The sequence below is a fragment of the Dipteris shenzhenensis genome, chromosome 3 (genome assembly GCF_047967505.1).
Source record: "Dipteris shenzhenensis isolate YYH24624 ecotype China chromosome 3, Dip_SZ_1.0, whole genome shotgun sequence".
Lineage (NCBI taxonomy): Eukaryota > Viridiplantae > Streptophyta > Polypodiopsida > Gleicheniales > Dipteridaceae > Dipteris > Dipteris shenzhenensis.
In genome coordinates, this window is record NC_141598.1 from 5,854,375 (window position 1) to 5,870,066 (window position 15,692).

General features: G+C 41.6%; 1 non-coding gene across 1 annotated transcript; it reads right to left on the reverse strand.

Annotated features, from left to right (window-relative positions):
* Positions 1-9,129: 9,129 nt before the first annotated feature.
* Positions 9,130-9,213, reverse strand: TRNAL-CAA (transfer RNA leucine (anticodon CAA)). Its single transcript has one exon. It is a non-coding gene; the product is annotated as a tRNA-Leu (tRNA).
* Positions 9,214-15,692: the final 6,479 nt, after the last annotated feature.

Below are 15,692 nucleotides of genomic sequence, written 5' to 3' on the forward strand. Positions count from 1 at the left end.
GGAGGGGTGAGGTTGTACAACAACAGGCTCTAGATTTTGTCTATGGAATCTCTAGTCATACACTTAAGAGCTATCCCCTTAGGAGGATTAAGACTAAAGCCCCTGCTCTGCCTCCAACGTCACTAGTCGAAGAGAACTGGATTCCCAAAAGTTAGCCCTCCCCCCTTCTGACCCCTCTCTACCTTCTCCCTCACAATTGGACTTGGCCATTGGTGGGCCCTCCCAGCTCAATGAATTTAAGTCAGACTCTCTTTTGGTTGGTAACCCCTATGAGGCGCTGATGGAGATGGAAGAAGACGTGAAGATACCTAAAGTTGAGATGGAGGAGCGAATATCTAAGGATTTGGAGAATGAGATCTTAAAGAGTGGTTATATGCTAACATATATTGATGCATATGAGGAGCAGCTGCTAGATCAAAACCAGATTAAAAAAGATGTTAAAGAGAAAGTCAAGACATCTACTATAATTCAAAATAAGAGTCGTCTTTTTGTAGCCAAGGACTTCGTTGCCTCTACCAAGATCCCTGGCCTCAAGGTGAAGAAGGGGAAAAAGAAGCATGGTAAGTAAGCCTTTAACATTCCTCACACTCAATGTGTGTGGAATAACTGACCATGCATCTTAGCCAATTGTAAGGGATGATAGGTTATCTCCCACACACCTAGACTTGCAAGAGCTAAAAGTTATCAACCAAACCCTTGAAAAGAGACTTAGGGTGTAGACAAGAGAAGAACTTGATATTTCACAAAGCATACAGAAGGCAAGTGGCTATTGGGGTGCTCTCCCACCACTCAAAGTGTAGTCAAAGAAACCTTTGAAAGAAGGTTGTCAATATCAGTAGCCAAACAAGGAAATGCAAAAAAGGATCAAGAATCTGGCTAGGAGTGTATGTGGCAAGGATAATCACTTCAACGTCCTATGTGATGGCTACAAGGACCTCGACCAATAAGGAGGGTAAGGGGTCTTACCGAGAATTTTGTTAGTGTCTGGAATGTTAGAGGCTACTGTGATAAAGCCAAACAAAAAGGTTGTATTGCTACTATTAGGAGGTGGGGGTGGAGGTGATTCTACTTTAGGAGCTTAAGTGTGTGTAGGATGATGGCCTATGGTGGCTCGCATTCATCAAATTTGGTTTTGATGTTTTTGTTAATTCCCCATTGAGAGGAGGGGAGGAGTTGGTATCATTTCAAAGAAGAGCTTGGGTGGGTCCAGACCCTAGTGGTCAATTCATTGTTGTGTCAATCTCAGCAATTGGTTATGTTTGCAATGAGGTGTATGTGTATACTTCCAATGATTCCTCAGTTTGTACAGATTGTTGGAGAGACTTGAATTGGTTGGTTGTGAATTCAAAATGGATTTTAGCAAGTGACTAGAATATGATAGTCATGAATGAGGATAGGTTGTGTAACTTTCAAGTGGGGAAATTGAGGCTTGGGATGAATTATATCTTGATAAGAGGCTTAGTGATGCAGTTGAATGAGATCCTAAGGGTCTAAGTGGATCCTTGTGGAACAATGAGAGGAGGGAGTCAGAGTTTAGAGCTAGTTGCATTGATAGGTTTTATTTCTTGGAGGAAGGGTGGTAGCTTTCAGCTCCCATGGGGGGGAAATTTCTTGCAGATCTTTCTAACCATGCTACACTGGGGTGGCACTTCTCGAGCCTTGGTTAGGTTAGCAAATCCTTTGATGTCCCCTAAAAAATTTAATATATTGACATGAGACACGACTACATACATATATACATACATACATGCATACATACATACATACATACATACATACACACACACACACACACACACGCACACACACATATATATATATGTATGTATGTATGTATGTATATGTATATGTATATGTATATGTACACACATGCACGCACACACACACACATATGCACACATGGAGAGAGAGAGAGCTTGGCATACGGAAGGTGTTGGGATAGGTTTGCATTTGCAAAGCGATGTGTTGGAAGGCCTCTAAAACAAAAACGTACATTCGTAGATCAAATGTAAAATTTGAATTTGACTTGAGCAATCAAGGAAGTCAGAAAATAAAATTTTTATGGGACTAATCAAAAGAATCATGTTGAAGAACAAGATCTTCAAACATGTTGGAAGGCTCTTAAGGCAATGGATGACATGCCTCGATGCAATTAAACTCTCCCAAAATGTCAATAGTTTTCAAGCTAGCCCTCAATTATAGCTATGTCACATATTTGTAAGGTCTCCAAGTGAGCATGTTGTCACATTTGGTGCAAACTTTGCTTTGAAATATGGAGGTTGCCATCATTTAGATACCTCAACAGCATAGGGAACAATTTTTAGGACCCTAAAATTTTCATTGCATTGCTTGTAGGTGCATAAATTTGGCTAGAAGAGTTGAGGATGGCCTAGGAGCTTGAGTTGCCAAGAAGAATCACATCCCCTCCTCTATTAGTCCTTCCATAAAGTGTGGTGTCAAGGATTACTGCATTTGATGGAGACCCAGTACCCAACACCCAAGGAGGAACCACCAAGAGCTCTACCACTATTGATGCTACAAAGGCAGAGAACATTGCTACAAGGCAATTAATCATGTAGGCAAAAGATGGAGGGGGGGGGGGGAGCTCCTTGAAAAATGCAACAAGGAGAGGAATCGAACAATTATTTTACTACATCAAGATGTGATACAAAGAGAGAGAGAGAGAGAGAGAGAGAGAGAGAGAGAGAGAGAGAGAGAGAGAGAGAGAGAGAGGTTGGCATATGGAAGGTGTTGGGATAGGTTTGCATTTGGAAAGCAATGTGTTGGAAGGTCTCCAAAATAAAAACATACATTGGTCGATCAAATGTAGAATTTGAATTGACCTAAGCAATCAAGGAAGTTAGAAAAGAAAAATTTTATGGGAGTATTCAAAAGACTCATGTTTAGGAAGAAGATCTTCAGACATGTTGGAAGACTCTCGAGGCGATGGGATGACATGCCTTGATGCAATTAGAGCCTCCCAAAACGTCAACAGTTGTCAACATCACAAGATAGCCCTCAATACTATCTCACATATCTGTCAGGTCCCCAACAAGTGAACATGCTGTCAAGCTTGGTGCAAACTTTGCTCTGCAAGGAGGAGGTTGCCATCATTTAGATACCTCAACAGCATAGGAAACAGCCTCGAGGACCCTAAAATTTTCATTGCACATCTGGTCATGTCTCCACCTCTAGTGCAATAAGAATATGTTCCACTTGGAAGTTGGAAGGCTACCTCAAGATTTGGTTATGCATCCTAACATGTTGGATGTATGAATTGGAGACCTGAGTTCCAATGCCTTAGATTTTGCAAGTGCATTTGATTTTGAAAAGAGGTGCCTGTGGTCTTTAGCCAGAGATCCTCCCAACTCTTAAGGATGATGCTTTGAATCTTTGATTTGGTAATGTTAATGAGTCAATAAATGAGCTATAGTTACTTCATTCTAGAGCAAAGATGATGTTCCTTGCATGTGTTTGCAATTTATTTCAATGTGGATAATTGTTTTTATTGATGCATTAAGGTCCCAAAGTTAAGGAATAAGCTTTTGTAATAAAGCTCATAGCTGAAGGAGCTCACATACTTTAGAATTAAACAAATAAAACAAGCTCAAGTACGTCAATTTTGGTTCTAGTTGTGAAGGATGTGAAGGACACAAAAAAGTGTTTTAAGATCCCACCTTGAGATCAAGTAGAGCGGGCCTCTAACTGATTGTAGACAGGCATGCTACTCGTGGCAAGAACTATCTTGAAAAGCACTAGTATGCTTTCCATGTCAAAAAGCAAGAATGATCTTGAAAAACACTCGTATGTTTTCCATGTCAAAGGTTTCCCTAGGAAGAGTTTTTTAATTGGCAAAGGAAAAATTATAGCACAGGCTAGAGTCGAAAAGGCCACTACATACTCCACTGTAATGCTATAAGATTCACAAAATTATAGCATAGGTTAGAGCCGAAGAGGCTAATGCATACTCCACTGCAATGCTGTAAGATTCGCAAAATGTCTACACGAATATCACAAATCAGTGCAGAAGGGAAATGTGCATACTGAAATACCACTGCATTCCCAGTCAGCCAGATCTTGTGGATAACAGGAACAAAGCAAATTCCAAATACAAAGTTGTGCTCCTGTCAACCGACCCCGATCACCCAACAATGCTAACTTCCATCGAATGGCCCATAATTGTACACTTGATCTTAATGAATGGCCCATAATTGTACAATCCCCTATGGCTCGCTCGAGTTTAAAAATTCATAACTCTACACAAACAACCGCAATCGACTCTCAATCACTTGCAAAGAATAGCTAATTTTTAGAACAAAATTCATGGAGGCTGCATGACAGATTTGGGTGGGAGGTTGTGTGACAGATTCAGGTGGGCAAGCCTGGAGAGAGAGAGAGAGAGAGAGAGAGAGAGAGAGAGAGAGAGAGAGAGAGAGAGAGAGAGAGAGAGGGAGGTAGTCAATAGAGGGAGACGAAGGGAGAAAATCTTGGAGGGAAGACATGCCCTCCTCTCTTATAGTTGCTCAGGGCTTTTTCTAGAACTTTCCAAAATTTTGCACCCGTAAAATTCTCTAGAATTTGCCACTTTGCTTACCTTAATTAGCCACCTTCGCCTACTTTAATTTTTCTCCATTGCCCCTCCTCTAATTTATATGCCAATAAAAGTCATCTGGGGCACCTATTAGCTTTGGAAATTAAAATTCTTTAAATAGTTCGTTCGCTATCTCCCTATCGCTATTAAGCTAAGTTATAGCCTCAATTAATCGCTCCCCTTCCATCGCTCAGGTTTCCTTTGCTCTGTCCGCTCAACACCACGCCTTGCTTCCGCTCACCCCACTATCCTACGCTTTGCCCCTCTCTCTTCGCTATGCTCGTTCTCTTCTTATCAGCCCCTGTCCCTTCACTGTGCCCTTACCCCTCTCTGCTCCTTCTCCTCCCTCCTCTCTTATACATAGCCCACGAACCTTCCTGACTTGGAATCTTCTAAGAATGAAGAGCTGTCTGGAACCTCTACAATTTCGAAACGTTTAATATTTGCCCCCCCTTACATTAATTTGCCACCATCTCTGAGGTTTATCTAGCCATTCTCTGAGGTTAATCTACAACTACTTAATGAATTTTATTTACAGCAAGTAGCCTAGGGGAAAATTTAGTTTTCATGAGCCATCGTTACGCCACGTGTATGACTTTGGGCCCTTGATTTTAGATTGATCTAAACTCCTAAGAAAGCCTTTCCAAATTGACCCAAAAGCACAATGCTTTAAGTTTTTTTTGCCCTATAGTTTTAGCTTTAGGCATGTGTTACATGATTCTCAAGAAAGATTAGGGTTAGGCGAGACAAAAGGTCACTATGGTTGATTGCTTCCAAGTGTTTCTCTCTTCAGTGGATAGGGAATGGAGGAAGTCACTTGAAGGTGGCCTTCTAGGAGGAGTGCCAACTTCCATACTAGATGATGTATACTCTCCAACTTCTGGGATGAATGGGGAGGAGCCTTTGAAGTAGGGGTCTCATGCTTTGACTCATCGTTGAGGACAACATCAATTCCATGCTGACAGGAAACGACAATGATGCAGTTTTTGTTGATGTCATTGAGACCGACGACACTCATGGAAGAATTAGGAGAGGAGTTACGCACAAAAGAGAAGCTGAGCAACAAGATGATGAAGAAGATGATGAACCCAAAGAACAGCATCACACAAATCAAACACCTCGTTGGGAAGCTATAGTAAGACTTGCGCACCTTGCCATTCTGGGTCACTGAGGGGCCTAATGGTATGCCTCTCATGTAAGTTCAGTACCTTGTGGAGTGGAAAGCATTCAGATCCATGCAAATTCTTGGTATGATCTCAAGAGCATTGCAGAGAAGAACCTCCAAATACATGTTACAGATTGCGTGATTGGAATTGTCGTCTTTTTCAATGAGATGCAACACAGAGCTTACTTTGACATTGCTACCATTGCTAGCCTCTGACCCCTTTGCTTAATGCAAGAAATGACTGTGACTACTCTTGCCTACCAGATTTACCAAAAAATGATCCAACAACGCGAAGATTGTTGGAGCGTCCACGATGCAAGGAGCAGTACAAGAAAGAGATCAAAGATGGCACCAGGATTTGTCTTACATGTCAGTGGAATCTGGTCGATCCCATGAACTATTGCTTAGTTAGATGCAAGCTCTTTGGTATAAAGCAGCGCCTGGATGATTCATGCTTGATGATAGCCTCATGCAAGTGCAAGACGTCGTCTCATCTGAATGTGCTAAGGAAAACCTGATCGCATCCTTAAGACCAAGAGAAACGTAACATTATGTCCAATCCCTAAAGAAGAGGCATTGTGGAGGTTGACGATACATGGGATCGCCAAGAGCCAAGACAACCCCCCTGCATCAAAGACGCCCATAAGGGCTATAGGAAAGGGACAGCACATATGGGTTTCATTTTGTAGTTACTTATGTAGATTCTCCTCTTTTCACTCTAAATTGCAACATCTACAATTGTAAATAATCGTTGGGGGGTCTTCCCTAGCTTCACTATGAGCATATCCATGGAGCAAAGGCTATCACCTTCTCCCATGGACGAATGCCTTCCAAGTTCTGTGAGAAGCTCTTCTTGATCAAGGTCCCTTAGAAAGGCCTCATGTTGCTTGTGAAACGTATTACTCTATGAACTCAAACAACTCGAAGCAACCTAATAATTCCATGTGGGACGGCATTGTCTCCCAAATGCATCCAAGAAAACTAGAGGGAGACTAGAGGTTCTACAGCAATTGGGTGTATGAAATGTTTCGACAGGTAGCTACATCATCAGAGGCAAGCATTCCATTGAATGTGACTATATTCACTAGCAGAATGGCATTGAGCCTAATCGTTACCTTTCTTGCCCCAGCTCATGGATTCCATTTTTCCTCACATTGGCGTCCTCAATTTAAATCATGGCAGAGTAGTACTAACAATCCAGTAGAGAGTCAAAGTGCTATAATCTCAACATGTCTTTCCCATTTTAGTACATATCTCCACCTCTCGATTCTAAGGTTGCTATTACACGAACCTCATTGCCTGCAAAAGAACTATAACATTCAGGCGATCTTAATATGTGGACAAGTGAGCGCCAAAAGATTGCATGGCATTGTACATAGGGGAGCAGCAGGGGATTGTCTTTACTGCATGTGCATCCCCTTCCTTGGACACGTAGCCACGAATTTCTATACAACATGGCACAAGAAGAATCAGCCTTTCCAATAAGCCAAGATATTGCCTTGAAAATCAAAGAAATTGCCAAAGTCAACGAGAATTTGAATTTTTCCTAGCTCGTCGCTCGTGCTGATTTTACCAACGTTCAACTACGATTACAACTATTGACATTCAAGTAATATGCTAGTATCTTATCCATTTATGAGACTCATTCTCAGCACTAATATTCTTGACGTTTATATTCTTGGCATTTATATTCTCGATGCCCAACGAAGGGCCCGTTCCCTCGGATTATAACTCTTTGGGGAAGGAAGTGCACCACCTCCCCATCCACACTGTGTGGTTATAATAATTATATATTATATAGACTGCTCATCCCTTCAAAATTGCTTGTTTTCAATCTGAATTAGGGAAAAATCTTTTGGCGAGCTTTTTAATGTGAGCTTTTTGACCATTTCCTTTGTTTTTGCGAGCTTTTTTTAGAAATCCATACATGTTTTTGTTATAAGAAAGATGGGGAGGTTAGAAAGAGGGGGAGAGGATATAGGATATGTTCATTTTCATAGCATGTGGAAGGGGTGGAAGAGTGTATACTATGCACAAGGGGGGGGCGGATATGAGTGGCAGTAGGAGGCAAAAAATTATGGAAGATATGTCCATATTCAAAGTAGAAGGGAGGAACTATGGGAGATATGTTCATTTTAAAAGTGTATAATTTGAAACTTTTGACCTCATATTTGCATTCCTCGTCGAATTCCGGTCATTTTGAGTACCAACATGACCATATTCCGATAAAAATTGGAAAAATGGTGTTTTTGTCATTTTGGCCTGTTTTGGGCCTATTTTGAGGTCAAATCTATCAAATTATACACTTTGAAAATCAACAAATTTCCCATATGCTCTCCCTTCCCCTTTACATTTAGTAGATGAACATAACTTTCACATTCCTCATCCTCTCTCTCCTCCTTGCACTTCTCTTTGCATACCTTATAAGTTTCCTCTCTAACTATGATAACGAATATATGTTCCAACTCCCCTCCCCTCCCTTCTCCATGCCACTTTACCCATGCGCCCATCCCTCCCCTTTTCCTTTATCTCCCCTCCCCCCCCTCTCTCCTCTTAACTGCAACCACAACCCAAACCTTCCACCCACCCCACTCCATGAACCCCCCCCCCCCCTCTCTCTCTCTCAGGTGAATGAAAAGCTCACAATATTCATGAAAATTGAAAAAAAGCTCATGACAAAAAGCTCACCAAAAAATCACACCCCAGTAATTTCTGAATTACTGCAACATTCCTCTCTTTTGATACATATTCTCGATGCGAGGGAGTAAGGAAAGCCAAGGTGGATGCAAGATCGAAAGATATGGACACCTTATTCATATGATTGTAGTCCATGCAACAATATTGTATAAAATGCAATGAGGATCAAGTATCAACTCTTGTCAGCATCCCCTTATTCATGTATTTGTTGGGCTTCAACTCCCAAAATTCACAAACAATATCGCCATCACCAAGTTAATCAATAAAACACCACCTAAGCTTAACATGTGCACTTGTCAGCATCCCTTATTCATGTATTTGTTGGGCTTCAACTCCCAAAACGCACAAACAATATCGCCATCACCAAGTTAATCAATAAAACACCACCTAAGCTTAACATGTGCAGGGAGGATTGGGTCCTAATGGACCTTGTGTCATGTCTACATCTTTACTCATTCACTTTTGTCCTTTAAGTATTTGATAAAATGCTAGGATTGATGTTCTTTGATAAAATGCTAGGATTGATGTTCAATTTCGAGTTAGTAGTTATGCTCCACGATGAAAACCCTGCATAGTTTTGGGAACATCGTGAGCACCTAGTTTTGTAACATGTGGCTCTCCCTAGGGAGTGCCTAGCATGATAAAATTTCACAAATTTATAGACTGAATCTAAAAATGTCAGAAGTGGGATTTGAACCCACGCTCTCTCACGAGAACCAGAACTTGAGTCTGGCGCCTTAGACCACTCGGCCATCCTGACCGTGATGTTCGCAAGTGTCTAGAATAAATATAAGAAAAATCTTATACTCAGACGAAATCGAACGACGCTGAGCGGAGCTGGAAGGTGCAGACGTCTCAGACTATCGGAAATACGAATTCATTTGTTCAAAGTAGCTCACCGATGTCTTGACCGAGCCCATTTGTTCAAACTAGCTCACCGCTGCTTTGACCAGGCTAGCGTTAAGGGTATGTAAGCATTTATCATACAGTAAGGAAATATCTGAATGACGAAAGAAAGGCGCGATCTCTTCATGTGTTTGACTTGTTGAGGTGGAAAATGGAACGCTCGGATATTTCTGCTGCAAAATTCCAACCTGCTCCGTAAAATTACGGCCGGTGCACAACTATGTAACGAGAGGGGTAGCTTCACTCAGATAACCAAGTGTTTCTAGGGTTGCTGGTTCACCGATCTCTACAGACTACGAGCATATTATGCCCTCAAGGTTTCCCCACTCTTCTTCTCCACCTTTTAGGACCATGTCCTGAAGGGACAGCAATCGGATCGTCACTGACGCGCTTTGTCTAGGGGAAAGTACCTTGGGACAACATCTTCACTTTTTGGGATGTCAGAAAGTGGGCACATGAGGAGGCTAAGCATGACTTTTTAAGCATGTCTTCATCAATGCAAAAGACATTTCACTTAAAAGAATTGTTTACAAATTACATATTTAATTCATCAAATTATGGTTAATTGCAAAATACATCATCCTAGACATCAATGTAACTTGCATTTTACTTGAAATGGGACAAAGATATATAACCTTCTTTGCAAAACACCAGGCAACTTCATGCTTTACATAACCTCAACTCTCGTTTTAGGCACCATGACAATAGTTAATGCAGATGTATCAATAATCTCCTTACATCAAGCACACCAATGTTGGCACCCATGGCTGTAACTGCCAAGATTATCCCAAAAGATGAGAGTGCTACCTCCTACCTTACCAACACACATTTTTCTACATTAACATTCAAAAGTATAAGGGACAGACGAGTGTGTGCGAGGAGCGAGTTTTTCGAGTGAGTTTTGGAGCGAGTTTTTTTTAGCAACCCACTATTTCTTATTCCACCTATTCTAGTTAGTCCTCTCTCTCTCTCTCTCTCTCTCTCTCTCTCTCTCTCTCTCTCTCTTTGTGTCATCTCTCTCAACTATTCAAGGTTGAGTCCACTTGTGTCCAACACTTGGATCGTGGGATATGCCTTTGAGGCATCTTGGGATTGTTCCTACCATATTAAAACTGCTCTCTCTCTCTCTCTCTCTCTCTCTCTCTCTCTCAATCCCTCCCAACCCTCTGTGTGTGTGTGAAACTCTCTCACTGTGTGTGTGTGTGTGTGTGTGTGTGACATATCTCTCAACTATTCAAGGTTGAGTCCACCTGGGTTCAACACTTGGATCGTGGGATCTGCCTTTGAGGCATCTTGGGATTGTTCCTACCACATTAAAACTGCTCTCTCTCTCTTTCTCTCTCTCTCTCTCTCTCTCTCTCTCTCTGTGCGACATATCTCTCAACTATTCAAGGTTGAGTCCGCCTGGGTTCAACACTTGGATCGTGGGATATGCCTTTGAGGCATCTTGGGATTGTTCCTACCACATTAAAACTGCTCTCTCTCTCTCTCTTTGGTCTTTAGCAATTATACACGGCATGTGCTTTGTAAACTCAAAAGCCTTGCATTCTATTTTTGCATGATGGGTTTTGCCTCCGGCATAGTCACTATCACAGTATCCATGCAACCATGGATGACTTCCTCTGTATTCTATCCCAAACTATCTTGTACCTCTGATGTATCTCAAGACTCTTTTGGCTACATTCCAGTAAGATTGTTCTGGATTTGCCATAAATTGTGCTAGTGAGCGTACTGCATAACAAATATCTGGCCGTGTGATTGTCAGATATATAAGAGATCCGATGAGTTGCCTGTAGTATCTGTCATTGACTATAGGCTTTTTTGAATCTTTAGTAAGTTTCAAACTCTGCCATGGGAGTGGCTACAATCTTGCAATCTGCCATATGAAACTTCTTCAGGAAACTGTCAACATACTTGAGTTGACTCATGAATGTGCTATCTGAATGTCTCCAGAACTCAATTCCAAGACAATAGTGCATAAGTCAAAGATCTTTCATGTCGAACTCTGCAGATAAGTCTTGTTTTAATTTTCTGATGAAGCTATCCTTGCTTCCTGTCACAATCAGATCATCTACGTACAAAAGTGCAATAGTAATGTCTTCCCCTTGAACTTTGTAGTAGACAATATGATCTGCATTGGACTTCATGTATCCCAGATCAGCAAAATACTTGTCAATCCCCAAAATTCTGCTGTACGAACTTTTGGGTGCTTGCTTTAAGCTGTAGAGACTTTTCTTGAGATGGCAAACCTTATTCTCCTTTCCTGGTTCAACATAACCTATTGGTTGTTGCATGTAAACTTCCTCGTCTAGATAACCATTGAGAAATGCATTCTTGACATTGTAGCTTAGTACACATTCCATGTACTGAGTGTTGCTAGTGATATCAAGAACCGTATGGAATCCATCTTTGCTACTGGAGCATAAGTCTCATCATAGTCTTGACCATATTGTTGTGCAAATCCTTTTGCAACTAATCTGGCTTTATATCTCTGAATACTGCCATCTGGATTATACTTCACTTTGTATACCCATTTGTTTGCTATGGCCTTCTTTCTTAGTGGAAGGTCACATAATTCCCAAGTATTATTTTTATACAAAGCATCCATTTCTTCATTCATAGCAGTTTGCCATTTTGGCTTGTCTACTACATCTTCGAAGTACATTGGCTCTTCTATGGCCATAATGGTAGTCATAAGAGCATAGTTGGTGGTTTCCACCTGAATTGCTTTGCCTTTTTGAGTATATGTCAATTTGGCTGGAGGTCTGCTTTCCCTAGTAGATCGTCTGAGCTGATGTGGCTCTGCTTGGGGTGTTGCTGGCAATTCTTGCTCTTCTTCATTAACTTGTGCTGTAGATGACTGTGAAGTCGATGCTTTTATCTCATGTGTAGGTGAGGTTTTCCATTCTGATTCCTCATAAAAAATTACATCTCTGGAGATAATGACTTTGCGGTTGATGGGATCATATAATTTGTATGCTTTGCTTTCTTCACTGTAGCCAACCATGATGCATTTGCATGACTTTGCATCCAATTTCCTGTGATGATCATCATGTATGTGGGCATATGCTATGCAACCAAATATGCGGAGATGCCCAATGTGTGGCTTGTGTCCAGTGAATGCTTCATAAGGAGTCATACCCTGTATCAGTTCGGTAGGAAGCCAATTAAGCAAATAGTTAGCTGTAGCTATTACTTCTGCCCAATACTGATTTGGAAGATGCTTTTCACTAAGCATTACTCTAGCACTATCTGCTAAAGTCCCATTCTTCCTTTTAGCTCTTACATTCTGCTGAGGAGTATCTGCACATGTGAATTTTCTTCGAATGCTGTGATTTTTACAAAAGTTCATGAATGCTAAAGACATGTATTCACCTCCTCTATCTGATCTCATGACCTTGATCTTTCTGCCTGTATGGTTTTCTACCATGGCTTTGAATTCTTGAAATCTGGAAACTTGAAATTTCCTTCAAAAAGACGACGGAAAAACATAGAGAATCGCAACTCCCTCGATTCTTCACGGAATGGCAAGCAGCTTTGTAGACATATGTTTCAGGCCAACGGGACAGACAGCACTGCAAATGGAGGCTTGGATGTTGAGATCCCACTCACATAGGAAATGGCGAAATGAAGATGTTCCTTTCCTCTGAGTCAAACCAAGAGCTTGTTAGTGCTTCTCAAAAAGCTCTTTGCCAAGTGGTTTGGTAAAGATGTCTACAACATTCTCTTTGTTATCATGATGTTGCAATGTGATGCCACCAAGTAACACTCTTTCTCTGATAAAGTGCTCTCTGACATCAATGTGCTTGGTCCTGGAGTGATATACTAGATTCTTGGGTGTCTAGCTGGTACACATTCCATCTACTAAGAGTCATTAGTGATATCAAGAATTGTATGGTCCATCTTTGCTACTAGAGCATAAGTCCCATCAGAGTCTTGACCCTACTACTGTGTAAATCCTTTTGCAGTAGTCTGGCTTTTTTTGCAAATAATGTATACAGTGAATGGCCTCCTCTAGCGATGGTGATTCAAATAAGGTTTCCCCCTCTAGCTATGGTGGTTCCGATAAGGCTTCCCCCTCTAGTGCCCCCAAAGGATATTCTCCTCATTTCACTAGCTCCCATCCCATCAATCTAGTCCCTGTCAATCTTGAGTCTCATGAGGGAGACATCACCAGCGCTTTGGATATCGACATGCAAGAGCCAGTTCATGATAATATTGACATGCTAGTCACACTCTCAGGCTTCACCCTCCATTTGGAAGAATGTGACATGCTACAACTCTAGAAAGGAGACAAGGAGACGGACACTCATCAAAAACTTCTTGCGGAGTTCAAAACAAAGCCACCCAGTAGCACATCAACTTTTTCAGTAGCAGTCAGGAACAAGGACAAGGCTCAAAAGCCTCAATTCGTTGCCTTCACTACAAATGATATTCTCTCCAATGGAGCCCTCAATGCACACAGGCCCGAAAGGGAACACCTTGCCGGAGCTATCGAAAAGCACCTATGCTGGTGTTGTCAGCGAAGGTGGTAGAAGCCTCTTCAAAGCCCCATTGCTTACGAAGGAGTCTGCTTGGGAATAGCTTACTCCATGGGCTAGGAGAATCTTTGATAGACCCTCAGCCCCACAGGTGTAGAGCTAACAAAGTTCCCTTCTTCGTATGGTACAAACGTCCAAAGTCTCTAGAGCTTAGCAAAGGTAAGCTCCTGACAGTTAAGGTTCACAACGGGTTGCTTAATGAAATGACACAGTGGCTTTGTTCGCGCACAGTAGTAGGCTATATTCATGGTCCTAGATGACCATCATTATTTCTTGAAGGATGGGTTCACAACTTTTGGTCTTGCAAAAGCTTTGTAATTATGATCATACGTTTTCTCAGAAATGGATACATTGTGTTCATCTTCGAAAATCCCAATATGGCCATAGAAGTTGTTCAGAAAGGAACCTGGATGATTAGGAATCAACCCCTCTCAGTCCAGCTTTGGGAACCTTTGTTTAATCTAGACTCCCCCTCCCTCTAAAGCCCCTATCTGGGTTGAATTTCTTGACATCCCACTCTCCCTTTTCCCTCAAATTGGGAGCCTTTGCTCACCTTTGGGTCAGTTCCTTAGAGTAGAAATGGAGAAGTTTATCAGTCCGAGAGGCAACCCCCAAGCTTGTGTCCTTATGGACCTAGACTCTGCCCCACCACTAGTGTTATCCGGATCCTTGATGGAGATGGTGCAGAACTTATTCAAAAAGTTTTCTTCAAAAATGTACCCAACTCTTGTTTCCTTTGTGGCATGGGAAACCATTTTATCAAAGATTTCCTTGTTAGAAATTACCGAAAGAAGGAAAGACCAGAGCCCACCAGCAGGAACCATACAATCCCAGACACCAACTAAACAATCTGTTGACGTCCCTCTTAGAGAAGGTATTGGGGAACAAAGCAAGGAGACCTCTAAGCCCAATGAGGACAGAGGAGGGGAAGCAGAAGGTAATGATAAAAAGGTCACTACTAACACTAAAGATAAGATGGATGATATCTTAGGAGAAGGATAATTTTTTTGTTGATACCCAAGATTTTGAGGCGCAATTAGAACAGGCTGAACATGAAACAATTGAGAAGCAAGGTCCTCCTTTTACAATTGTCAAAGGTAGAAAAGCAAACAGGTTGGGAAAAGCTAAATCACAACTTCAGGAGGGAAATGCCAGAGGGAAGGAACTCAGTTCAATAGAAAGAGAAAAAAGAAGAATGTCAAGAGGGTTTGCTTTATCTCAGCAGAACAGCCCTTTCAGTTTTAAGAAGAAGCGAAATAAAAATACTACCCAATGATGCAAGACATCTTCACTTTCCCGAGAATCAATGTCCAAGGTCTAACAAATGATCTCAAACCTACTATTCTTAAAAGATGGTTAGGATCAAAAGGCCTTAAACTCGATTTTCTGGCTTTACACGAGGTTAAAGTCTCAGGGACTAAGCTGCGGTGGTAGCTCAGTCAAATTGATGACAAAAGACATTGGTATTACACTAACCATGAATAAGGGAGAGGCGGCACAGTTTTGGGAGTAGCAGCTTATCTCACCCACTCGTCCTCTCTTCATTTTTGACACTTTTGGGATAAGAGTTGATATGTGCCATCCTTAGTTGAATTGTTAGATCTTCTCTGTCTATGCCCCTAACTCCACAAGGGAAAGGGCTCTTTTATGGGATGGCAAGTTCCTTCAAGACAACACTATACTTCTAGGTGATTTCAACATGGTAGAGTCCCAGAGAGACAGATGGAATGGACTAGGAAACACTATCCGAACGAGTGAATTGTCTTCATGGAATGCTCTCAAGGACTCCACG